Source organism: Aptenodytes patagonicus, chromosome 4, assembly GCF_965638725.1.
Source record: "Aptenodytes patagonicus chromosome 4, bAptPat1.pri.cur, whole genome shotgun sequence".
NCBI classification, from domain to species: domain Eukaryota; kingdom Metazoa; phylum Chordata; class Aves; order Sphenisciformes; family Spheniscidae; genus Aptenodytes; species Aptenodytes patagonicus.
Genome location: NC_134952.1, coordinates 65,814,697 through 65,842,545, shown reverse-complemented (window position 1 = coordinate 65,842,545; position 27,849 = coordinate 65,814,697). Strand labels below are relative to the sequence as shown.

At 41.2% G+C, this 27,849-nt stretch overlaps 1 protein-coding gene across 3 annotated transcripts in view; it reads right to left on the bottom strand.

Annotated features, from left to right (window-relative positions):
- The window catches only part of ARHGAP24 (Rho GTPase activating protein 24), a 292,263-nt gene that overhangs the window by 216,031 nt on the left and 48,383 nt on the right, over positions 1-27,849 (bottom strand). Inside the window, exon 1 of one of the 3 annotated variants that reach the window (XM_076337009.1) lies at positions 14,259-14,395. The exons of 1 other annotated variant lie outside the window; for it this stretch is intronic. The gene's annotated coding sequence lies outside the window, so the exon portion shown is untranslated. Of the gene's footprint in view, positions 1-14,258; positions 14,396-27,849 lie in introns of those variants that run through there. One more of the 3 variants, XM_076337011.1, reaches the window with a different exon arrangement.

Sequence of the window (27,849 nt, the reverse complement as noted above, 5' to 3'; positions counted from 1 at the left end):
CTGTGTTAAACATGTGCCATGTACGTTACCTGAATGAATGCACACAGTAATGAAGTATTATTCCTTCTGGTCCATTGTACACAGAGGCTGCAATTACAACCAGCTCTCAGGTAGGTTACAAACACAAAGACACTTGGAAGCTTGTCTTCTGTTGTCTCCAGAGGACTTCTTTTTTTTATTTGCCAGCCCTGCACACTCATAAAGGGGCCAGTCAAAATCTGGCTGTCAAGAAGAATGATAAAAATTTGCTCTTATTATAGCATATTTGTATTCAGCCATCACACAAGCTTACAAGAGTTCATTGTACTTTGATAACAACTAAAACTTTTCTAATGAACAGCTTCTCCATTTTAGCTGCAAAAAACCACAGTAAAATTAGCATAACTATGCAAAAAAGTAAAAGTTATCCTGAAGACCTTTGCTCTAAATTAATTACTGAGAAGTGACTGAATCTTTCATAACATACTCTATAATTTGCTGATGCTTAAGCCTATTTATGTGGCTTTTAAAACATTGCAACATATCCTAAGTGAGAACATGAAATTATGGATGGCTAACTGAAATGATGGGGGACGCATTTTCATCATTTCTCAAAAAAAGCTGCAGTTTCAAGCTCACCATTACATGTAAGACAATTCTCAAGGCACTAAAACACTTAAGATCATTTGGAATCACTTAATTTAACTTTTTGTTTCCCCAACCCAAATGCTCAAATTAATGCAGCATTTTTGTAAAATGCCACCCTGAACTATTCAAAGTTTTCCTGAATTCTACAGCAAGATAAAACCCAGTATTTTGCTTGGTTGCGCTTGATGTTTGTGCACAATACGGTGTCTGTTTCCTGACTGATGGAGAGAATTTATTTTCTTGCAAGGGAACATTTGCAAACTGTTCACGTTTAATATTTCCTTTTCACAAATGCCTTAGAAAGTTTAACAGCTGTGTAGAGGCACACATTTGTGCTACTAAATGACATAAAGCATGACTATTAACAAGAAGCAAATATACTGAATAAGTGCCAGCTTGGGTAAAGTGAAGTGGTGCAAAAGCTGGGAGAGCCACGGCAATTATTGATTTTCTGCCATGGTGATTTTTTTTTTCCCCAGCTCTGCAAATGACATCATTCCATTTAAATTTCTCATCTGTATGGACAAGAATAACAACGTTTAAAACAATTCAACGGCACTTCTCAAGGAGGCAGGCCGAAGTGTCTTATTTTTCCTGTAATATGTTTTCCAGATCCCACAATCCATTTTCAGCAGAGAATTTTGTAGATCCCCGCTCTACACATCATTTTGCAGACAGCCACCTTCACTTATCTCCCTGCAAATCAAGCTAATTCTACAAGGTTTTCTCAGAGTAAACTAGCATAGCATATGACAGACCAATGGGTGACAAAAGATAAATCGGTAGAAAAACATTACAACTAGAAAATTAAGCACTTTTAGACAGTCCATAAGGAAATATGTAATGCTAAAAAATATAGTGATATGGCATCAAGAATCAATCACATACATCTGAAGTTCATTTGTTAGCTGTTGAAATGTTGCCAAGTCAAACAAAAACATTATAATTCACTCACAAGTCCAAATTTAAGCCTAGATGCCACTAGCAGAAACTGGCAGCAATGGATCTAGGACTATGTTTTCAGGATCTCTAAGACAAAGTAGCTCTGATACATCTACAGAGAAACAAAACATGCAAGAAAAATCACTGCCTCCTTGTCTGAACAACATCAGTTTATCAAGTAAATTCAATCCTGTCCTAAGCGTACAAGTGTTAAGACCAAGGCTTTGTTCCCCATTTTCCAACTTCAGAAGCTTTAGTAGTATTCTCCCATCTCTAGAACACTTACCATGAGAAATTTTTTCAACCTCTGCACCTTCCTTTACTGTTTCACAAAATTCTTGACCAAAACAATCAGCCATTCTAATGTTACAATGGACCACCAAGGCCTTAATGAGAGATGCTACTTAATAGTAAAGCATTATTTGTTTTTCATTTCAAATGTAATTTAAACCAATGGAACTGACAATTTTATTACACTATATGACATAACATATATATATATATATATTAAACAGGGTCAGTAAAAATTCCGTAATATTAAACAAAAATATTCAGATCACTCCAACCTAACAGCAATTTTACCCTGTGCTCTTTTGTCCCAGGATGGCAAATGAGTATCTTCTGACTCACAAACACCATCTTGGAATTCAGTGACCTTTTGATGACAACTTGGTCAAAACTAATATATTTTCACATAAGCTTTCAGCTGAAATACCCAGTCTTTCTGCAAGGTGTTTCAGCACCACCACCACCAAAAATATGACAAGTTGCAGCTTAAAAACACTCTCTAAAGAGCTCTGTAAAATTTTAATAGGCCGGTTAAAGGGGGAGAAATTACAGGATCATGTCACGATTTCCACACTACTTTACTTTTTCCTACCTTATTAGCCTCAAAAATTCTGCAAATGATGGGCTAGCCAAAAAACACAGTTTCTTTTTGTTCCACTTTCAATGAGTCTCAGAACGAACTATTTGCTCATATCAGTTTCCAAGCAATCTGTCTAGGCATCCAAGTTTATAAACTAGAAGAACCATTCGAGCCTCCTTGCTTTTAAACATACCCAGACGAAGATTGTTTAACAGGCTTATTAGGCTCCGTGATTTATTTCTCGACATTTCCAATAAATCATCTTTTTGTTTTTGCGATAAGACTTCAACCCTTTCATTGCTAGTCATCTATAGCAGATGCCAAAAACCTGTGCTTCTGTGTGCTTCTGAAAACACACACACACACAAAAATCTATTTTTTCCAGACCTCCAGCAGTACACACAGCTCGTTCCTGAGCTCAATTTTTCATCCTGTTTCTTAAGCACAGACATTAACTTCACACTAATCTAAAAAGGACCTTGCTACCACCAGCTCCACACTTAATATTGTTCAAGTTAGCATCCATAAGTCTGCATGCATCCTTTCAGCTGTACTGTCATACCACAGCCAATATTCAACACATACTGACTGAAACTGTCAGTAATCTCCCAGTACAGAGAGATTTTAGACATGCTTGCTATTTGGTTTCTATGCTTCCAGGCAATTCCCTAATACCTTTGGTTATTCTCCAGGGCAACATTACCTCTTCACTGCTTGAAATCATGAAAGGGTGGATCAAAGGCAAGAACAAATCTTATCTAGGGATATAAAAGAAAACCTATTCTATCTTACTTATTTACTTTTTCTCAAAAGCACTGGGGCGGGTAAATGCAAGACTTTCAGCTGTAGGCACTGCAAGTCACAATTTCTAAATAGCAGAAATTCTACATAGGTAGAAGAGATGGGCAGAAGAGCAGTTCTTTCTGGAAATCCCAGACTACCTTACCTTGCTGATATTACTAAATGTTCCTTCAGCAGAAGATTTTGTTAATGGTCCACCTTTTATGTGAGCATGCCATAACAATAAAAATGGGCAGACAGGGACCATTCTTCAAGTAAAATAGGTTTCTTTTTTATCTTATCTGCCTTTCCATCCCAGACTTAATAAGTTAGAGAACTGAAAATGGAAAACAAACACTGTCTTTCAATACATAAAGATGTAGGCGAGGTGCGCACTACAAATATTAAAGACCAGGACTTCAAAAAGCTCAGTAACATGCAAAGAGAAGTTTTCCATGAGAGAAAGGTGTAGATTTAACAGGAAGTATCACGGGATTTTTTGAGTACTTCAAGACTACTTTGAATAAGATGCATACAAACTGTATCTCACAATGGACCTCTGATCCCCAGCTAGGGAGGAAAGGAGCAATGAGGCTATGAATCAGTAAGCTACGTGACACTATATTCACATTAGAGCTTTCTATTTAAGGTATGTGACAGAGGAAACTGAACAGCCCACTGACTGGTCACACACACAGAGTAGTCCATCATGTGGCACCTCCAAGATTCAGAAGAAAATGCTAAACTTTTTCTCCAAGAAGAAAGTACAAAAAGAGGAGGAATGTTCCTGCAGCTCAAAAATCAGACCACTGAGTGAAAAAATGTTATCACAGCTACCATACTGTTTTTCCCCTAAGAGCCATATTGTATGGAGATTTGTTGGATATTTTATGGCATTAGAAAATAAGTATGACCTAACTTAAAGTATCTTCATAACTGAGTGGTATCACAGGCCCCAGACACTCAATTTTGGTTTTGTCTATACCCAGACAATCCCACCAGCCTAAGACACTGCAGCTATAAAGCAGAGGAGGGTATTCAGCTCCTTAACGATGTATGTCACAATGCCACAATGGTGAGCAAAGTTACCAAAGTTAACTTTTCCTCAGAAGTCTAAGCTCATGGGACACCATGGGCTTACAGCCCAGCTGTGTGTTTTCAGCAGCATCACCTCCTACAAAACATCTGTTATGAACTACGAATGCTTCTACGCAGACCCTTCCTTTCCCCTCCAGCAAGGCTGGAGGCTTGGTGCACAGCCCAGCAGCACAGCCCTGCCCTTGCCAGAGCAGACATAAGCAGCTCTGTATTTTCAAAGCAGAAACCTAAGGATCCTTCTTGTCTCAAGGTAATAATGACTTATTATGAGAACTAAATGGCAGGCGAAAACTTTTCATGAACTCTGAGGCAAAAAAAGCAAAAATTTTCTGACTAGTCATTTGAGAAATAATTAGGTCCTCATGCCACATTTCCACATCTATCAACACATCCCAATCACTCTGTCTAAAATTTAGCAGTCCAGCAGCGCTATCAGGCAATCAGTCTGCAAGTGAAATCGGATCTACTCCCTGTCATACCTACCTGTCCACAGCAACACCTCAGTGATAACTGCCTGTTTTTCACATCCTCAGAAAAGAAACTGAAATAACGCAAAGGCATGTCACTCTGAAATCTCTCAGTAGCTCTACTTGTATCCCATTATTCCAGTTTTTCCCCCGCCACTGTAGTAGCGTGACCTTTTCTTTATTATTTCATTGTCCTGGGTTCATTCAGCATTTGGTATAACAGCACAGACTAGAAATTATTTCCTTTACTAGGTATTTATTTCCACCAGGTATTGTACAGTAATTTATCATTACTTACTGGACACCTAAGTAAGGTGCAAAATACTTACTGCATAGTCATACATAGACTAACAATAACTAATATGTCCTTCTGGCTAAGATACCATTTTCTAGTAGTCCCTATGAAAGTAGGAAATGATAAAACTCACGTTTCACAGCCTTCTTGTTCATGCTGGGAGATGAAGATCTCCAAAGCAGTGTCCCAGGAGCAACACCATCAAATAACATGCAAACATCTGAAGGGAGTCTCAACATTTAGTATTTTATTTCTAATGCTAGCAGAGGATCACCCCTATGCTGAACTCCTGTTCTGCACTTTTCCAGTTGCCAAGGAAAGGTATCGGGAGCTGCATGAGCCTGCATTGTACGGCAGTGCTGCATGATGGCTTAATCTCATTATGTGATAAATAGTCTTGACACTGAATGTGCCATGTGGTTCACACTCAACCAGCTGCTTTAGTCCTTTCCTGGTGCCAGCCGAGAGCACTGCGAGCTTTGTGAGCCCAGGCTGACAGCAGGAGCACAAGAGGTACACATGGAAATTCAGCACATACTAAACAAGAGAGAACTCGACAGCCAACCGCAAGATACTTTAAGTGCTGTGCATAAGAAACTGTGCCAAGCTCCCCAATTTACAAAGTCATCATCACAGCTGCCCCCTGCTCCTTCCCAGAAGCTTCTCTCTCCCCTTACACCTGGCAGAAGGCAGCATTTGAAGGGACTAATGTGGCTACTCCCATACAAAGACCCACAGACCACTCCAAAGGGCAGAGTCAACAACCCTTTCTAAATGTGGTAAACCCTACCAGTAACAGCTGACCAAATCAGGAGTTGAATCATCATGGCAAGTGACCAGAATTGTTTGTAACATCAATGCTAAAACCTAGTAAATTCTTCAAAATCAGTAAAGTTACCAGAAATGAATTAATAGTTGGCTCATTACAGGGCAGAATCATCACAATGAAAATAATAAGGGTCCTACTGTGAGCATGTTGATTTGCTGTCAATTATATTTTTGCCCTGGCACATCTTATCATACATGTACAATATTTCTATGGTTAGGGACTAGACTATTCTTTTATAACTGTCCACACATGACAAACAGGCAGGACAGGAAGGGAAAGGACCTCCCAATTCATTAAGCCCAGCTTCTGAAGCCCCATGGGAGCCAGCAACACAGTTACTTTAAGACAGTGAAAAAGCACCATCAAAACAGCTATTTTAATATTTCCCTTTACCCCCAACCCAGCAGTCCCAAGGCTACCCAGGAACTCATTACTTTGCTAGAAATTTTTTTCATCCGAACACACTCATGGACAGTCTACACCAATTTACTCCTGCATTATCACCCAAAATAGTTCTGCTCCCTCCCTGATGTTTACCCACCTGATGTATTTATGTGTAGAGATTAAGGCTGCTCTCTCATTTTCACTAGAATACACAAAGCCAGGTCTGATTTTCTCTTAAGAAAGAGGACTGAAGCATGGCTGGTTAAGTCTAGGCAGCAGACATCACACATATACCGGGTTACATGGAAAACTAAACAACCCAAAAGCACCAGGTCTCTTTTGCTTATGGACAGATATATATTGTTTTTCATAAGTTTTCATTACTCAAAAACACTACTTACAACGTGCCTTCTTACAGCTTCTTGCCGCTTACTTAGTTGTGTCCCCTGAGAGACAAACCCAACCTAAGAAAGCCTGCTGGCATCAAGACATAGATCTCTATTTATACAAATGTATGTTTTTCTAAATATAATTTATTATACATTTCTGGAGGATGAAGTTAACTGACTCCAGTTTGAGCCCTGTACTCTCCTAGGAGGAGAAGGGGTTTCAGCATCATGCATCAAATGTTAATAATGTTTTACATTCCAATTAATTTATTGACTTTTAAATAATTTTTACTTGAACTGTATTTAAAATGGCACCTTCAAGACTTCCCACTGCCATATAATGGAATTGTATTTGCTTTTTTAAAAACAGTGAATAAATCTGTCTCACAGTGGATGCTGAATGATATTTTGCAATACATATGAACAAAATTAGTCCCCAGTCTTGAAACCAGTTATTGACGGGGGGGAAGGGAGGCATTGCTACTATGCTTTCCTTCTGAAACTTAATTTTTAGCCACACGGCAGAATTCTGTCAGAACAAGCTTTTTGACCAGAACTTTTCCTATTCACTTCTAAACTCAGCAAATTTTACATTGAAGTTACTGAGATCAAAATAATTTGGGTTCCAGCAATGCTATTAAGATCCCCAATTACTACAGTCAGATTCTGACTCTCAAAGCCCATTTGCAAAGCTCACATTTTAGGACACTCCCATTTAGCCCTACTGAATACAGAGCCTAAGCACGCTTTGTACTTGCAAACATAAAGTAAGAATTCACAGTCCTTTTAAAACAAGGTACATCACTATCTCCAAACTAAAAGGCATTGCAAGTTTTCTCTTTCTCCAGGCAGGCCCTTTAACATTTCTCCCTCAGTTTGCTTGCTTCTTAGGAGAAATTAAAAAAAAAGAGAAGAAAAAAGAAACATCTGTGGGAACAGCTGCACAAATATTGCAACTGCCAGAGATAAGATTTCTTTCTAGCATCCAGGATTTCTTGTTTTGTGTTTTGCAAGACCACTTAGTAGCGGATAACCACAGTGACTATCCATGCATCTGACATGCAATTTTGATCTCAATCACGGATAAGAGGTAAAAGTTCAACACAAGCCCACCATAGAGACACACAAACACACACACACACAGAAAACAACCAGAAACCCAAACCCTTGAAGGAAGTGTCTAGAGGCTCCGCCATATAAAAGCTTATACAGCAAATAGGCTGCTTGCTCTGACTTCTTGTGGACAAAATAACATGGTAGGTAGTTTGTAATTATAAGCAGATACAACAACAACACTAAGACCCCAAATTACTCAGCACACTTTCCAAGACAATAATTTGATAATTAGGCAATGATATCATTAAATAAATAGATTTCCAGAAGTCTGTCTTCATCTCCTAGATACATGTCTGCGTTCACATACTTGCCTTCAAATTGCAGCAATCTGTTATGCTCCAACAGGAAGAATTAAGAATGAGTTTTATCATGCTCTGTGCTATATATTGATAACTGCAATTCTTATTTCCCAGTCCAAGCTCAAGTAGGTAAGGTGAATATGATTAGCACTCCATTTCTCCCACTAAATTAAAGAAGCCAATTCTAAATACACACGGCCATGGTGGCAACAAGATCTTGGAGCTATTGTAGAATGCAGAGTTCCTCAAGGTTTAGGGATCTACCGAAACTTTTTTCCCCCAAAATACTGAAAGAATTATCAACCATTTCGGCTGTGGTGGGCAGTCGCCACATCCAGCTGATCCACAGAGTACGATTTGAAGAATGAGAAGCAAAGCTAATTGTCTGCAGCCTCTGCATCATTTTTCTTTCTCAAGAAACTCAAGAGAGGCCTTAAGCATACTTTAAGTCACCCTTGACTGCAGTGCTCTCTCATTTGCTAAACAGTCATTTAGCACACTGGGATTGTCAGAGCACGGTAGCACTTCAGCTTCTTCTTTTTCCACCTCTACAGTGCCGGCTGTCAAGCAGGATATGTAGAGAAAGACTCCCTACCTGAGTAAGCTCCAGCATGCTTCAGGGGGTTTGCTCCACTTGAATTCATGTGATCCACTCTTGTGATTCATTTTCTAAATACTCATCCTGTAAGATTGTGCCCACACATCCCCACAGCACCACGTGGAAACAAGGTTGTGATCTTTAAAAATCAAAAGCACAAAGATTCACCACAACTTGCTTTGCAACATCAGCTCTTGTCCTTCCTTATGTCTACACATTTCCAACTGAAGAAGGCAAGCCTTCACGTAGAGCAATGGTCTGCTGTGTTCATTCAGCTCCTTTCCATCAAGCCACAGAGTATTGGATAGTTTTTTTTTTTCCCCCTACATAAGTAAAATCCAAACAAAAGAGGGTCAAAACTGAACAAATGGATGGCTACAATGGGATGGAAAGAGTCCACCCAGCCCAGCATCCCGTCTCCAACTGTGACTAAAGTAAAACCTCAGGGACAAGCAGGATAATTAAGACAAGCAAGCAACAATATTTTCTGCTAGCTACCCCTTAAAACTGTTTTTTCCCCTTTACTAACCACAACATTTTCTGGCAAGTACTTGTGCATCTTAATTACACCTTATTTACACCTTATTTACATCTTATGCACAGTACTACCTCCTTTCATTTGTTTTGAGCCTGCCATTGTCACTCCTGGATACACCTGTACTGGAAAATAAGGGAAGAATTGGCCTTTGCTCACCCTTTCCCTGCCACTCGTTAATGCCGTTTTCACAGTCATCTCATCTCTAGGCTGAAAAGTTCCTTCCTGCTTCACTGTTTCTTTGACAGAAGCTGTGCTGTGTCCTTGACCATTCTTATCACCCTTTTTAAAAATTTTTCCAGCTTAAGCTGCAAACTACTAGCACTTTTTGGTAGCAAGGGACTCCCCTTGTGTCACCTCTATCCTTCTTCACATTTTTCTTCTCACAACAGAGGATGTGGTAGCTGGGGGAGGTTAAAGAAACAGCTAGAAAGGCAGTTCATGGAAAATCCAGGATGCTGCCACTGGAGCTGAGGTTGGGTCGTTTGAGTAAGGATTAACTGGAAGGCTACTTTCTCTGCCTACTGAAGGAGCACGTTACCTCCTTGCAAAACAGGGAAGTAGCATAAAATGTGGAAATAGCCAACACATTTTGGCCCAGACCACACTAACCCAGGAAAAAGCATGTTTGGTTCTCCCAACTGGTGACATCTAGAGGGATCTTACTGCCCCCCAGATACAGGCAAATTGCTGCGTTTTTGCATTTTACTTTTTATAACACTTCATGATTGTTCAATTTGGCAGGCCAAGTACACCAGTCCAGTTAAAATTTAAGCTGCTCTAAAAGCAAAGGCAGATGTGGGAAAAGGACGACAGGAACACACCAGTTACTTCTTGGAGTAACAGACATGAAAAATGTCTTCGCTAAAGAGCTACTAATCATAATTGCTATTACACAAAATTGCACAGAACTAAATACAGGAAAATGAAAGGTATTTCGTGACAAGAAACTATATAAACATTGCCAAGGAATTCAACACGTGTTGCTGAAGTTTGTCTCATTGAGCCACAGAGCATGAAAGCCCCTCCAAACTAACCAGTACAACAGTAAACAACAGAAGTTTGTTAAAAGCACTGAGCTCGTGTGCTCCTTCAAGGCCTCTGGCTTGGTGGAGCATGATGTTTTCATTAGGAAAGCCCAATGAAACAAGAGCTGAGCCAGGCAGACAAAATTAATTCAAACAGTTAACACATAAGTCAAAAACCATGACCGTAAACAAAAAAGCATCATACTGCAGGTGGTTTCTAGTCTCAGGGGAACTATCTTACTTTGCAGTTTAGCCAATGACTTGGAAGAAAAAAGGAAAAAAAAAAAATCATGACTGAAAAACTGTGCAGGTGACAAGAACCAAGGAAGCCGTTAATTATAAAGAGGAAAGGCGACTGACAGACAGCTGTCTGTGCACCAGCCTGTGTGTTCTTGCTCAACAGACACACAAGTTGTGAAGAACTGACAGTACCTGAGAGCATCCTCCTGAAGGAAAAAACAAGGTCCCTGTTCAACACAACAGCCCCATCTCTACTGTCATCACAAGACTATTTAACAAGGAAAAAGAAAGTATGAAGATCATTGTGTCTCTGGATTTCACAGGACCTCACCCTAAGTATTACCTCCAGCGCTCGTATTCAAACATCTAGAAGCATTCTGGAAAACTGGAAACCATTTTAAAAAAGGTTGGAATAATTAAAGAACGGGAGAACGTAATGAAGGAAATCTGTTTTCCACTTTTACAAAGAGAAGGTAAAGAATAAGATAGTAACTCTAGAGGGAGCAGAAATTTGGATAGAGAAGGCTATTAAACATACAAAGAGCTAATAAGAACCAGAGCTAACAAAGCTGGTAGTTAAAGACAGTCAAATAAAACAAGCATTAAAGCACATAATTTAAGACTGATAATTACACCAAATGAATATATTGCAGAGCATTAAGAGTCTATCAAGTGACTTTCTGTTAGCAAAACAGGATATTTTTTGAAAATAAATGATCTAACTTATAATGGGAGCTAATCAAGGACCCTTATGGTTCATTTTGGATTCATAATCAATTAAATACAAAATAAATTTACAGCTTCACTCCAGTCCTTACCATCCACACTTTGATCACCCAAGTGTAACTGGCAAAATGGTGAAGTAGAAGGAAAGAGTCAGGAAATGTACAAGAAGCTGCAGAATAGGAAGAAGTTTCTCAGCATGCAGCTCCTCACACCACGATCAGTCACCTACAGACTGGCTGCCACAGCTGGCTTGTAGGCACATCCTGGGGGTACCTATTGAAAGCAAAGACGACAAAACCAGGAGTCTTGGGAGGCATCAGCTGCTGGCTGTTCTACTGAGGTTGAGACACCGCAGGGACCAAAGCGAGCTGCTTCCTAACACCATCCAGCTGCTTCTGGGAGCTCATGCACAGTGCCCTGGCAAGGCAGCCTCTCCTGGCTCCCACAGCACCGCTGCCACCGAAGGCTGTACGCCCTCCCTGCTGCTATAAGGCTGGGATTTCAGCATCATTTGATTACATCTCTGCAGATGAAGAGTCTTTATCTGTCTCAACACAGGGCTTGTTGATGTCTGCTATGCTGCTGAAGCTAAAGTACACCCATCTTTGACATGTCTGGTATTTTCATACCCTTTTGAGTGCTATAGAACTGAGCCACCTTTTCTCCCCCAATTAAAAAAAAGCAACCTAATCAAGGTTTTCTAAATAAACGCAGGCAACAACTATAAAAAACAATTCTAACTTGAAATCCTTGCTTTTAGCATAATAATAGAAACTAACATAGACCAAATCTTACCACTAGTACTTTCTGCAGTCTTACATGTAGGAAGAGAATCTAGGCTGGAACTTCGGCCTCTATTGTCTTTTTAAGTTTCTATTCCTCTCAAGACTGGCAGTGGAGTAACAAGTTTCATGAAAGTTGTGTGTTTCCTTATTGTCCGACAATATCAGCCACTCATCTTACCTAGAGTCCTCAACATTGCAGAAAGCCAAGTTTCAGACAGTGAACGAAGAAAACCTATACCAGATATTCTCCTTGAGTGTTTTTCTTGTTTTAGAATGCCAAGAGAAGACAACTTTTTCTTTTTCTTCCTGGCTGAAAGCTAACGTACAGTTCATTCACCTGCAAGACAGTTTACAACACAAATGCCACCCCAATATGATAAAATGTCGCATTCTGTTCCAGCAGGTTATTTTAAAAAAAATCATATCATTCCCTCTGCCAAATATAGATAGAGCCAGTAACTAATAGCTCCAGGAATAAAGGATACTTCCAAAAGCCATCAGGTCACAATAAACACCAAACACCCTGCAGAGAAGACAGCTAAAGGTAATAGGATGCATATCACTTCAAGCTACCCACCGTGAATTTCAACTCCCTTTTTTTTTTTCTCCACCTGGTGTGTTTAAAATAATCAGATATTGAATCAAGCAGCAAGAGATGAAAAGGTCCTGAGACATGCCTGTGTGCTATAGCTGCACATGGAGCTCGCCGGGGTTTTCTATTCTAGTTACTTCTGAAGACATGACCTTATCAGGAGTTCAAACTATTACTTGTGAGGCAATTTCCTTTAAGGGATCTTCATTTCTAGCTTTCTAAATTCCATCTTTTCATTTTTTACTTACTGTGGGGCTTTTTTTTTTTTTGGATGTGCACACTATTTATTCCTAACTAAACCTATCTAATTTCATTAAAGTATGAAAGCCAAGTAAAGAACGAGAGAAGAAAAAAGCAGCTGAGAGACAGGACAACAGTGAAAGAAGAGGCAGACAAATAAATTTAGACACTATGCACAAAGAAACATGAGTTCTAAGCACATTTATTTTTAACACAAGTCACTGTATCACGTACTAGAAGATGCCTTTTGCAATAACAAAACCTGCCACAACATGAAAATTCCATGGGACTGGAAACAAGAACTTGACTCTCAGTCCTTCCTTCTCTCTACCTCTGCTTGTAACTCTGCATGCCTTCTGTGAGTATGAGATGCCACTTAAATGATTTTTAGCTAGGACAAGATGCTTTGCCCCCTGTATTGATAAATCCCCCTCCCTTAATTCTTACCTCACGGGGGATCCTTTTCCCCTGAATGTACAGAAGTTATTGTCACCTTCCAGGTACAGAACTACTCTGCAACAGAAAAACTTAACCTAACAGCATCTTAATACCTGCTGATCTAATAAGAGTTATCACCCTCTTCCAGCAACCATGCTACTTAACACAAACAGAATTCAGATTAATATTAGACAAATTCAGTGTTATGAAGTCACTATGCTACACGGGGGATTACTTTGGTTCCTTATTTCTACCTATACAGGACCTAAAAAAACCCTGCTGTTTATTTCCAGTCATCTGTTGCAAAAATGTTTCTAACATCATCAAACATGAATTATTTACTACTCTCCACTCTGCTGAAAGAGGAGAACCCCCAAACTGACAACATACATGCATGTCACTGCTAAGAAAGATAGAAAGATAAATATTCCATACAAGCCCAATGGAGGGAAAAAAGAGAAGACAATTACTCCCTTACCTTAAGAAGAAATCCACTCAGTAGCTCTAAAAATCCACTGAAGATTCCCTAACTCTTTTGTGATTACAATCAAAGTCCTTATTGTAAAGTCTGTCCCAGTGAGGACCTTATCTCTGAAAGCCTGCTACAGATATTTGTGTAGAAGGAGGAAGATTTTAAGACAACCATCACAAATCCAAAGATGAGCATTAACATGGAGATTGCAGAAAGCACAAAGGGCTTTTACTTATATTTAAGCCAACAAGTAGTCAGATGACACATACTCTGCTTGTACCCCTGAAACTAACAAAAAGGAATCCTGTTATGAAGTATTTAACATTGTTAAGAAATAACAGCACACAAGAACACTTAAAGATGCCTCCACACACACACCCCGGCAGACAAGAACAGCCGTAACACACACAGACAGCTGCTGCCACCGCTTCCTGGTCTGCAGCAATTATTTGTCCTGCAAAGACCACACGGTTTTTTCACCGAGATAAAAATTGCCTCAGTGCTACCTACCCTGGTTTTAGCTGCAGCGCTGACCCAGTCCAGCGAGAGCTCCAAAACTGCCCCGGACCAGGACTCCTACCTTCTGCAAGCAGGGTCAATATTCTTGCCCATAAACGCGGTGGCTTCTCAAGACAAAGTCGGAAACAGTGACAGCTTGTTTCAGCCTGACTGCACTTAGAAGTTTCTTTTCCTTCCCCCTCTCTCAACTGCTCAGACGATCTGTGCACACACAGGGCTACCACCACCTACACGGGAGCTCCGCGCTCCCACCGTACGTCCTCAAGAAATCCCAGCCACCACGCGAGGAGCAGCCCAAGAAGTTAGAAAGAGCGGCTCTGTGTGCATGAATGTGTAAATATACGGTGCGAGAGTCTGGAACGGCCTCCAGGGCCAGCCCTCAGACGCAGCCCCGGCTCTCAGATTTCATTGGCAGCTGGCAGCTCTGGAGCGCGCCAGCGGCACTGCTGCTGCGCCGGGGAGGAATCCGGCTCCCTTCCCAGACGTCTCTGGAAATCCCAGCGACGCAGCACCCGCTGCCCTGACAGCGCCTGGAGACCCTCCGTTAACTGTTTCACCGTGCTTGCCACTGTTGGTGCTACGGAGCAGGGTCCGCACTCTCTCCGGGGTACGAAACAACCGGCGCCACGCACTGTGGTTTGTCACAGCACTACCGTGCACCTCTGCCAGGGACCCTACACACGCAGCAGCAACTTGATCGTGCCCTTGGGACAAGGGTCTCCTCTCCTGCTGCACAGGTAGGAGACAGCCACCAACTGACACACAGACACCCTGTGACCCTACGCAGATTTTTGCCACCCCACCCCCCCCTTCTCTATTTTTGCCTGTGATGCCTCTTTAGTCAACTAAAGACACTCTAAGTGGTCTTGACTCATCTACTTTCAACAGCCGGCATCTCTGCAACTTAGTACGATGGTCTGTTTAAGGAGGACTAAAGATTTTACCTTGTGTGGACCTGACGGAGGTCTCCATGGGACCTGTACAAGGAGGGCTGTATGCCTTCTCCGCAGGCCCAGCTCTGACTCAGTCGCACAGCGGAAATCAGAATGGGAATTATGATGGAAACTGCAGCTGTAATTGGGTTTCAGGAGCTGTTGTTCCCTCGCTGAATGGCACGACTGTCGTCTGCTCCTGGGTGACTCAGTGAGCGTGAGGCTGCACTCTTCTTTTCCCCATACTCAGAGAGGGCAATGAATTATGTGTAACCTCTGTCCTCACCACCACCGCCTCAGCCCAGCATACCAGACCCCACAGTACTGCTTTTAGGTGGAAACACAACCTCTCTTGGAAAATCCTAATTGCTCTGTGTTACTGGTCTCTTCTTTCAGATCCCCATTGGGACACAAAAAGCAGTTTCTAATACTATACCACAATGAGATCGTAAAAAAAATTACTAATAATAATAGTTGAAAACAGCACAACATTACACTTTCAAGCCCAAGTAGGGTTCTGCATACTAACAACAAAACCCTGCCCGTTTTCAGCTACAGATCCCAGGCATGTGATGTTCCTCCAATGACTGGAGCTGGCAAATCTGTAGAAGCTGGAAAAGTGTTTTGCATGACCCAGAATCTCCACATCTGATGAGTGTGCAGCTTGGACAGACCTAGACACACTCCCACCAACATCCCTCCCATGACCCATTTCTCACAATTCTGCGTTTGCTGGTTCCAGCTCCACCCAATGTGACAGCACTAAAAAATCCTGAGTACTACAAGAATTAGTTACAGCCTTTTGAAGGCAATCAGTTTTCTAACAAATTCCTCAGATCTATGAAGTTTTTCAATAGATGAGGTCTGAAGAACATTTACATACTGTAACATATGACACATTATAGCTTGCAGCAGTGATAATGGGATACCACTGCACTGGAGCAGCTTCTACTTTTAACAGGAAAAAAAAAATAAATAAAAAAATCATTCAGCTGCCTGGTTATCCATACTGAATCAAATCTCTGAACTCTGCCTCTCACTAACTCTGCAAGAAGGGTTGAGACCTGCAGCAGCCAGCCCAGATATCAGTGCATGAATGAAGGGGAATACCCAAGACGCTTTCCTCACCTTCCCAGCCTGTTGTGAGACAGCCAGCCAGAAAAGAGACTAAGCAAGCCGCTCAGCATGAGGGCTGGTCCCTGCTCCTGTCCCCAGAAAAGAAGTCCACAGAGATAAAACAACGAGGAGGCAGAGCAAAGCCATTCCTATCATCTCTCTACCAAATTCAGAGATGAGGCCAACAGAGGTCCTTAGCATCAGGGACAGCATGCTGCACCCCACCAAAATGCAGCTTGTCCCAACAATCACACCAGTTTGAAGAAACCACTGAGTCTTGCTGACACTCTGCCAGTGTAATTTTTTTTCAAAGAGTAAACAGGGTATACAGATACATGGCTGCTCAGGAAGAGAAAGTAAACATGCACAAACTTCAGATGGCGAGGAGGAGGACAGAATTAAACACACGCACAGCAGGATACCTGTGCTGGCCTTCGGTTTGGTTAGCCGCCAAATGCAGGCTCCCAGGGAGAACAGCCAGAATGACATACTAGAAAAAACATTTTTTAATGGGCTGGAAAGCCTTCCACCATCAAGGACCATCTGCTCTGATGAGGTGCCTGTACATATGGGAGCGCCACTTTATGCATCATAGTAATCGACATTATATAAAAACTTAACTCAGGCACTTCTGTAACTTTCGTCTCTGCAGCTCTGCACCTTTATTTGAACAACAGCCATATTAACACACAAGACCTCTTGTTTAAATTATAGGAAATTACTGTTCTGTTACTGTACTGTTCTCTTAAGAGAGAAGTAACCCCAGGGAAATTTCCAGCTACCAGAGAGAAAGGAGAGCCGTACAATGTACTTCCTAAGCATAGAGACACACAGGAAGCAAGCTGCAGGGCAGACTGGAACTGCTGGCTGCAGCAGTGGGTACATTCAGACCCCTTGCTCCTGCGCCAGACCTGCTCGCACACAGCAGAAAGCTCACAGCCTTGTGCCTGCAATGCAGGTGCTTTCAAAAACTGAGCTGCAAAGCAACTCACATCCTTGAAAAACTGCACATTTGAAGTCCGGCTATTAATACATAATTACGACAATAACAATGAGGAGACCCTTTGTAGTCAGATTTCCTTCCCTACTTTGCTTATTGGTGGCTCTTTGCTACTGTTCTTTCTCTCTGCAGTGGTTATGGTTTGCTAGCTGATACCCTTCTAAAGCTGAGTTTCAGACCGTAAAACAATTCGTAATTGCAGCTTTATGGGCTCATTTGTAAGACGCATTGAAATCCTTCAGCCTGAGTTGTCTTTTCTACATGTACATTATCAATATCCAGTCATTCATTAGCTACAGTAGCAAAAGGCCAGCAGGAACAGGTCTGTAACTGGAAACAGTTTATCCAACTCCATGCAATACACAATTAAGGCTAAGAAAAGCCTGGTTTGTGGCTGGTAGGTACCCAGCTAGTTTTCCATGCCAAGACTGCTCCTATCTAACTCCTTGGATACCAGACCTGAGCAAACCGAGACGCTTCAAAGACTTGACCTTTGCATGGCAGGGAACTAAAATTTTGAATCTTTCCCTCTGGAAGAAAAACACATTGTTTTTCCAAAACTTCTAATGGGACAAACCAGAAACACTTTACCAAGCAATCAAACAAATGGGAAGGATGAAATCTGCATTTGCACGGGACAGTTTGGGCCTGCTCAGGCATGGAATACCCATGGCCAAGTGCAGGCAGTTCCAAAGGTAATTCTGCCTCTCTGGGCAAACGTGCGTCTTTGGCAAGTGGGGTCACAGAGTACCTTAGTCAAGTTCCCTCTTCCTTGCTCATCTTATGTAGAAATGGATCTGTAATTACTACCACCACTGAACCACTTACAGTCCACTGCTAAGCCTCTTGCCCTTAAAGCATTTTATACCAGTGGAAGCAGCAAATTGACGTTGTTGCTCTGTGTAAAGCCTCACCTTCTCACTTGGTCACTGCAGAAGGCGTAACAGGTTATTTGTTTTAAATCTACTGCTAAAGTTAACTGTGTGGCTGTTAACACCTGAAGATATATTCTGAAGAGTTCTGACCTGCAGGAACCCAAACAGAAAAAAAAAAGAATTTCATTCAGTAAGTCAGACTTATTTTGCATGCATTTTCTGATCTAGCAAGAGTGGGTTTGCATAGCTTGTGGACTTCACAGAGTGCATATATAGGAGACTCGCTCTTCCTCTATCTGTTCATGTATGTATATACACACACAGTCTTTGGAACAGGGCTTCTCTGCGGGCATCACTGCCGTCTGGTGAGCAAAGTGGGCAAACATACAAGCAAGCAGGAAAAAAACACCACTTTTTTCAACGTAACTAAACCCAGAAGGCATCCACTGCCCCTGCAGTTTCTGTTGGCTAGCACCAATGGAGAAGGCGGTAGTGAATTCACTACACATTTCAGGAAATACCTTCCCATCCTATTCTCAATGGTTATGTTGTGCAATAGAACAGGCTGGACAGTCATTTCCCATTTTCAGTTTCATGGAAATCAGTTCACCTTATCCTTAACTCACTTACAGATGAAATCTGTCTTATGTCCCCAGAATATGCCTAGAATATTTTGGAAGATGTAGGATTTTTAAACACTGCTGTTTTAACTTTCATTGGATATTTTTGAGTACCGGCTCACCACTATTTCCTTCATTCATCCAATATTACAGCTGTCAATAAGGAAAGAACTGGAATTTAATATAGCAGGTTTCAGCAAAATTTAAGGCCACAAGTTAGAAAACACAACCACAACTCACCAAATAAATATTCTTCTGTATCATTAGTCCCCAGCAAGAAAAGGACAAGCCACACTCAGAATTAATCGATGACACCTTGAAAAGTGGCTTAAATCTTTACTGTTTCCATAGGGACAGATTCTGCAAGATGTTTCACAAATGGATAAAGCTACTTACACTAATAGCCCTAAAGCACAGACATGCAAGTGCTCAGAGACAGGGCCAAAAACTGACATATCTGAAAATGGATTGAAAAGTGTAAGAACTTCCCTACATATACAGGCAACTTCTACTCATGGTCATCAGGAATGTTTGGATAATTTGTGCATCTTCAAATCTATCAAAATCTAGCTGTCCAGCTGGGAATCATTTTATCTCAAAGAACCCATGGTCATCCAGCCACTTTCACATCCACTTCCCTCAACTGCAGCAAGATATTCCTCACCAGTTTGTAGATTTTCTGCTTTCCCTGCCTTAAAACTTCTTCCAGCCCTGTGCTTGGCAACTGAACCTCACATGCAACTTTTAGTTGCACTCAGCAACATAATCCTAACTACATGTTCTGTTTTCCAGTCTAGATAACTGGGACTAATGTAGGAATCTTAAGATGTGCATGTCATACATCAAGTCACATGGGAGAACCATAATATTCAATTTGAAAAAAAGGTTTTACATCACTTCCCTCTTCCTTTCTGTGCAAGTGCTCAGAATAACCTAGTGTTTAGGTTGGATGTCAGTATTCAGCAGAGAATTTCTCCTCCTCTTATAAGAGCCCAAACAATTTTATCTGCTCTACTTCCTTCAAGTCCAGATTGTTGAGTCTAGAGTTGTACTAAAAACATTACAAAAAACAAAACAAGGTTATCCTGGACACACAGAAGGAAGCTGATTCAACTGTGTTCTGACTGAGGAAAAGATGGTCACCCATGTAATATATGCTTCAAATTATACTAACTCCTCAGAACTGAAAAAGTGTCAGAAGACACAGAATAGAGCTTCAATAGATATAGTGATGATTTATGCTGTGACAGATCAATGCAGAAATGTAGAAACAAGACAACCAAGATCAGGTACATCAATAGAAAGCTTTAAAACTAATGTTTTTGTTTAAGCACTCAGTAACTACAAGATTTGACTCTTTCACAAGGCTATTGCCAGGATCTCAAATTAGATCTGATTTTACGCCACTTGGCTTTGATTTCCTAAACATCTTCCAATATTGCTCCAAGATTACTCTGGAATTAGCCCTTGCTAGCATAAACATACTATTCTTTCCCAGCCATAAAGCAAATTTCATTTGAACTCACAGGACAGGCGGAAGGTAACTGACCTTGTGTCTTTGGTCAGAAGCACAGAACACAAGCATATGTATCCTTACAAGGGATGGCAGCAGGTAGGAAGGAATAAAAATAAAAATCCCCTTTCTAATGTAGCCATTCCAACAGTGAATCTTGATTTACTGTTATAAGTCAAAGCTCAAACCAGCAAATTCTGGATCCTGTTTGCACAGGACAGTTTAGAACAGCACATTTTACTTCTGTTCCTTTCTATATAGAGAGTAAAACCTTCAAATATACAGACAGCATGGGTTTTCTTCCCAATTTGACAATGGACATTTCGCAGAGTCCTTGGTGCCGTGCAAAAATAATGTTGGGGTTTTTTAAATGTTAAAAAATCCAAAGAACAGCATCTTCCTAGACGCTGAGATTCACATGGGGAAAAAAGCTTTTTAGCCTGTCCCTCTTGGGAACACTGACATTGCAAAAAAAGATTTCTTCCCCTTAAAAATTAACATCTACACTTATATTCTGCAACACATTACATAAAACTCCTCAGTTGTCCATTTAGCAGCTGCAGCAACCTAGCTGAAATTAGCAAAACCAAAAATATTACATCAGGATTTATTTTGGTGATACACTTAAAATGTATATACACAAGGATGCAAGCAGAACTTAATAATATAGTTATGTTCCTGCTATGTATAGTCTCACCTTCTTCTCATAGATGCAGACTCTGAGCAACTCCACTTTCATAAGCAATGTACCAGCTTAAGCAGCAGAAATAACCAAGCCATAAGAGCTCAGAGGATCTCACTACTGGCCAAGCAATCTTCTCAAGTCACTAGGAAGTGAATGTTATTCATCAATAGTAAACAGGAGCTCTAGTTTACATTGCCTCTCAATAGACTGGATGGAAAAACAGAAACATTCACCCCATAAAGCAGCAGTAAATTTACAAGGAAAAAACAGCACCTCACAGTGAACCTGACTGCAGGAATAAATGCATCAGACGTGATAAATTTAAAACAGTTAAGTCAACAGGTAAAGAATTCAGAAAACCCTCAACAATGAAATTATATAAGTGTCACTGTGTCTGTATTTCAGAATCCCCATGACTTCTACTGAGCTGTCTGCACACCCTGTCCAGAGGGCACTCATTCACTTAAATGTCAAGGCTCGTCTCCAAGTAGAAATATGAAAACACCACAGAGAACATCCTCCTGGGGTGATACTGTACTCCTTCCTATGCTTTCTTGTAACAAAAATCTTTTACAGCAAGTGTACAGGTACAGTTATTGCACGAGGCACAATTTGTGTCCATTTAAAAATCCCCAAGTCTAAATCTATCACAGCAATGACTTCTGCTGACGCCTGCAGCAAAACATCACCCTCCGAGTCAGTCGCTGTTATGTTACATCAGTAAAGAACAAGCATAGAGGGATAGGAAGTCAGTGCCTCGAACAGCTTTCATGAGGAAATGTCTGTACTTTTTAGTTGAGAAAATGAACACAACCATTGCATTGTACTTTACCCTGGTGGCACATGAAAAGGAGGAATCTAACAGAACCCATGTTTAACATTGACACAGATTCCCCAAGGGCAGTCCCAACCTGTTGGACTGCAGCTCTGAAGAGTGACAAGCCTCATCATATGAACTACATCATTTAAGATGCAAAGGGAAACAGATGTAAGACGAACACGAGCAGATCACAACAAAAAACAAGAGAGCAAAAACTAAACACAGTTGTTACACAATTTGTCCACAAAACAATCTCCTGCACGAGACAACAGGCTTAGTCACCAAGGACAAATTAGAAATTTTTGTTTTGAAGACTTGCGTAAGGCAGTAAAAAAACCCACATACAGTGTTTCTTGGTCAGCTTTCATTAGTGAGCAAAGTAAGCAAGGGTGATGGAAACAAACAACTCTGTTCCATATTACTGAAGGATTATTTTAAAGAATGCATCAGAGGACCACTAAAATGTGTTAAATTCATCCAATAAAGTTACTGTGTCAAGACTACTACTATCAGGACTTGCACAGTGCCTTACAAATTGAGCACACCATTTCCCAGATCGTGCAAATCTCATATTTTCACAGATGTTCTTCCAGCTGCCAGTATCCTTTCTAGTCTTACCTCATTACATCATCATGACAGCAATTGTCACAGGTTAGGTGCTGTGAATATATAATACTTGCATGAAATCTGGACCTACTATCACCAACACATTGTATGCCAGGGGAACCTCAGTCATTTTTAAAGAGCTTTGGTAAAGCCACAGATGATCTTCTTGCGGGATGTTGCCTGCAAAATCTATACTGCAATAATTTAAGTGCGTTCCAGGAATATCCATCACCATTTCCTTCAAGGACAGATGCATGTAGGCTACATCAGGGGCTGATAACATCCACCATCTTACTATTGCAGCCCAGAAGGCCAACCGTATCCTGGGCTGCATCAAAAGAAGCATGACCAGCAGGTTGAGGGAGGCGATTCTCCCCATCTACTCCGCTTTTGTGAGACCCCACCTGGACTACTGCGTTCAGCTCTGGGACCCCCAACAGAAGAAGGACATGGACCTGTTGGAGCGAGTCCAGAGGAGGGCCACAAAGATGATCAGAGGGCTGGAGCACCTCTCCTATGAAGACAGGCTGAGAGAGTTGGGCTTGTTCAGCCTGGAGAAGAGAAGGCTCCGGGGAGACCTTACAGCAGCCTTCCAGTACCTGAGGGGGGGCTACAAGAAAGCTGGAGAGGGACTTCTTACAAGGGCATGTAGTGATAGGACAGGGGGCGATGGCTTTAAACTGAAAGAGGGGAGATTCAGATTAGATATAAGGAAGAAATTCCTCACTGTGAGGGTGGTGAGGCACTGGAACACGTTGCCCAGAGAAGTTGTGGATGTCCCATCCTTAGAAGTGTTCAAGGCCAGGTTGGATGGGGCTTTAAGCAACCTGGTTTAATGGAAGGTGTCCCTACCCACAGCAGGGGTGTTGGAACTAGATGATCTTTGAGGTCCCTTCCAACCCAAACCATTCTATGATTCTATGATTCTACAATTTCCTACCTCTGAATAGCTTACCCTGTCAGTGTGCCATTGACTAATATATCAAGGTGTATTAATACTACTGATTTGCCTCTACAGTAGACAATATTTGTTCACTTCCTCAAAATCCTGCCAGGAGACTCACCGGCTTTTTGTTAATGTTATGAATGCATTCTTATTACCTTAGCACTGAAATTGCTTTTATTAAGGCTGCTGTTGCTTTCTTTCATTTTACTTTTTTTTATTTTATTTTATTGGCAATATCACTAAATGCCTGGACTTCTTTCAACCACGTGTTAAGGCATATCCCTGCAGTTAGTCTACTTAGACACCCAGGTCAAACATGGTTAAGAAATGTTCAGTGCCTCACCAACATTATGGATCACTTGGACTTGGTTATCTACTGCTTCCCTTTAATTGTGGTCCTGGCTAGATGAAACTGAAATAAAAGTTCAAACCATTAAAGCTCAGGTGCCTTTTACTAGTGGAGTGTTTGGTTTCTATCGAGTCTCACTAACAGTTCTTGCTGCACTTCAGCTTTAATGCATGATACATTATCTCTCAGTACTGTAAATCAGGTCTTACTGTGTCCATTATATGATGCAGATTTAAACTAGCGGAGTAAAGCCAAAAAAGAAAATCAGAAAAGATGAGATGCAATCCCACTCATATTTGCTGATTGCTAATCCCGACTACTTTCATCACATCTTCATCGTAAGCTTGGTTACACCTTGAGTACTAAGAACCTGAGCACTCAAAGCTGCAGCAGTGTTTGCCATTCTCCATCATGCATTTCACATGAACTGGAGAGAAGGAAAACCTGAGTGCTACTTCAGTCCAGCAGTGGCAGAGTACAGCCATCTTGATGGTTCATTGTAAAGCTCTGCCTAACTACAAGAGAAAACCTTCTTGTGTTTGGACACTACAAAGGCAGACAGTTAACTAGTATGATATCCATCACTTCCCAAACTATCATTAGCATAGCCTCTTTCTACAAAACTTTCTCCAGTTATGTTTGCCCTGCTATGTTTGTCCTCTTTTTCTCTGAAAACAGCATTCAGAAAGGCATCAAGAACAACTAGTGAAATCACATGGATTTAAAGAAGACATTGCACACAGTCCTTGCTATCACTCTGCAGTAAATCAGCTATGAGCTCTTAAAGCATGACCAGAGATTTTGGGGATAAGCACGAACTATTTGCTGCACTGTAGCACAGAGCTGAGAGCTAGAACAAACACAGCTACAGCTCCCTGCTTCGTCTGGAGAGCCAGTCGAGTTTTTAAGCACTAACTGACAGCTGCTTAACATTTACTCTGCTCTATTATTTGCTTAGGGAGCTTTCAGAATCTCCCAATTAAGCTCTTCAAATTCCAACATGGGATTCAAGTGACAGTTCTAGCAACAAATTCAATATTAAAAGAAAACACAGCAGTCCAAAGTCCTTTCTCTTCCATTCTTTTGGATGCATCCTAAGGCATGACTGACAGACAATCCTCCATCTCAAACAGTGGCACTTACTTCAAAATACTAGAGAGCTCTTGGGCCATTTAATTTTAACAGTACAGCAAAATAAGGCTTTTATCTTCATAGTCCAAAAGCCCCATTTGCCACTCTGCATGCTTCCTTTTGATCAAACATAAATAGGGACCTCTTTCTGCTATCCCATACATGAATGCCACTCTAGCATCTGTCCATTCTTCTCCCACATACAAGCTGTTTTCAAGACCATTCAATTGACTCAGAGTACTTCTGCTATGTATTTTATGCCTTCCAGGTGCTTAATAAAAATCTTTCAAAAGAAAAAACTTCAACTAGCTCTTGGGTTTCTCTCTTGCAATGTCATTGTCATCTGTTCTTCCTCCCCCTAGAGCTCTCTATGGATACTCCCCTCTTCATCAAGATCCTTTACCCAAGAAGAACTCTGCCCATAAGAACAGGATTTTTACATCTGAATATTTTTAAGCATCTATATTATGCTTGCCACAGAGGTCTATGTGAAGCCCCTGTCACAGTTTCCCCAACATTATGCAAAACAGATGCAGTGAGTGGAGGTGATGCCATGAGCAGAGACTGCATGGGATCAGATATTCAAATGACGCAACATAATTGGATACCTAATCATGGCAATAAAGGCTGCTGCACTCATCTCCACATGCCTCATTTAGTTTTATGAGTATTTTCCAGAACCTAATGTATGTCTGATGACCTGTGTACTCAGAAAGTTTTTAATTCCAGAGATTTTATCAAGGTGTCATGGCAAATGACCTCCTCCTCTAGGCAAGCAGCCACAGAAATGATAAGGGTCACTTCTTGCAACAATGAGATAATTAAGGCTATTACTTCAAGAAGAAAAAATGCTTCCCTTCCTTAAGTACTCAGAGTAATGCTTTCAAGTCACCAAGGCAAAATGGCAGGGATTACTACTTTATGCAGTATAATCCAGAATGGATGACATACAGACCTCTCACTTTTTGACCCCACTATTTCATCAAGCAATTTAACCAGAGCTGGTGAAATTTGTATTAAACACATACATAAAGGACGTGGCATACAGGTTGTGTTGTGGGGTTTGTTTTAAATCTAATCTCATTTTCGCGGTACATACTGCAAGCACAGAGATTATCTGTTGCCCCTCACAGGCAAGCTATGCGTAAGAATCAACAGTCATCACTCCCCAGCTTCTTCAGGGCTGTGGAAGAAGCCTCCTGTGACAGACATCCAGATCCAAAAATGGGGAAACTAAGACTGGACCTGGTATTTCCAGAACCTCACCAGCTGCTCTCAGGAAGGACTTGGTCATGCAGTTTTCCTCATCGTGAGGGAAGCTGCCAGCTTTCATCCTTTGTAGACAGGAGCATTTCTAAGTCAGTATACAATTCCAGCACTCAGACTTTAAGACAAATGCTGAAAAATAAGGGAGTGATCTAATAGAGGCTACCAGTGATTCACACCTGCCTCACACTGTGCATCACGGTCTGTATCAGGTATTGGGGAACAGAAACTAGTGAATAAAAACCTATACTAAATCCCAACAGCTAGCAAGTGAGACTAAATAACTACAAACATCAAATTAGGAATAATATTTACCTTTATGGGTAACTATCAATGGGATAACTTTCCAACAGTTGTGCTTGACTCTCCATTACTGGAACTCTTTGAAGCTTCGAGATGATATACCAAACAGAAATTACAGGCTTCACAGCATTCAATACCAGGCTACCTTCAGGGTCTCTTATGCACCTGACCATGTCTGCAATACCGTATGTCCCCTCTGACCCTCTATCTTTGCTGCTAGAGATCTGCTTATCTCCATTTATGGAGAAGCAGTTCTGAAAGACTTTAAGGCAACACCAAATAACCAGAAATTCTCCACTTACAAGGAGACCAGCAAGGAGCATTTGCCATGCAAACAATGGCTGATAGAGGCTGATCATCTGCCTCATCGCCACCAAGCCTTTCACAGGAAGTTCCAAGCCCTAACAAGTTAAAAGCTTCTCCTCTTTTTAACTCTTTTTTCCTGATAAGTCGCTCTCTCTCCCTCCCCCCCCCCCCCCGCCCCAGGTTAGGAAGTCTCAACCTGATGCTCCAATACATTTAATTTATTTTGTGAACCTCTTTGACTTTTTGAGGTAAAACTTTTGCTATCAGGCAAAAAAATGACAACCTTCTTTCTGTAACTGACAGCGGATCTGTGTGATGATAATACTTATTGAGGTCTACTTCATCCAAGCCCCCCTTGCCCACCCAAGCCCCCCCTCACCCATCTAATTGTGACCATACAATACAGACTGTAGAGCAGGAAGAAAATGTAACTGGCTACACAAGAAAAGAAACTTTCTGTGGAATCAGATCACACTGCATCTACCATTAAGCCTGCAGTGGGACTCAAATCCCTTTCAGAGAGGCTGCCAGAAACCTTGCCAGTTCTCAGCCAGAACCTAGCTGTCAAACACAGACCAGGGCTTTATAGCAACCCAAGCCTTCCTGCTTGCCAGACCTTGGGGACCAGATGCAAGAGAAAATGCAATACTCTTGTGATTAGCTTACGCACTACTCCCCCCCTCAAAAAAAAAAAAAAGAAAAAAAAAACCGCAATCATTCCTGGCCCATCTACAGAAGTACAATGGCATGAAGGTTTGGCACAGCCATCCCACTTCCCCAGACAGCAGCAAGTTGCTACACTGCTAACATAACAATGGAGTTGAAAAAATCAGAGTGGGAAAATGCATCCCAGACTGTAAAACCATTCCTACTGATCCTTGCATAGAAGTCATATACAAGTCAATCCTGTAACTGGAATATTTCAGCAAATCTGGATGCTAAAAAAAAAAAACCCACTATTATTTTCCCCCTTCCAAAAATGTAATTGTGGTGTTGGGAACTTCTGGATATCCATACTGCAGCGGTAATGTCCCATTAACTTCTTCTCTTCAACCTACCTGGCAAGTCTCAGAAATGAGACAGATGTCCTGAGTGATATAAACAGAGAACAGGA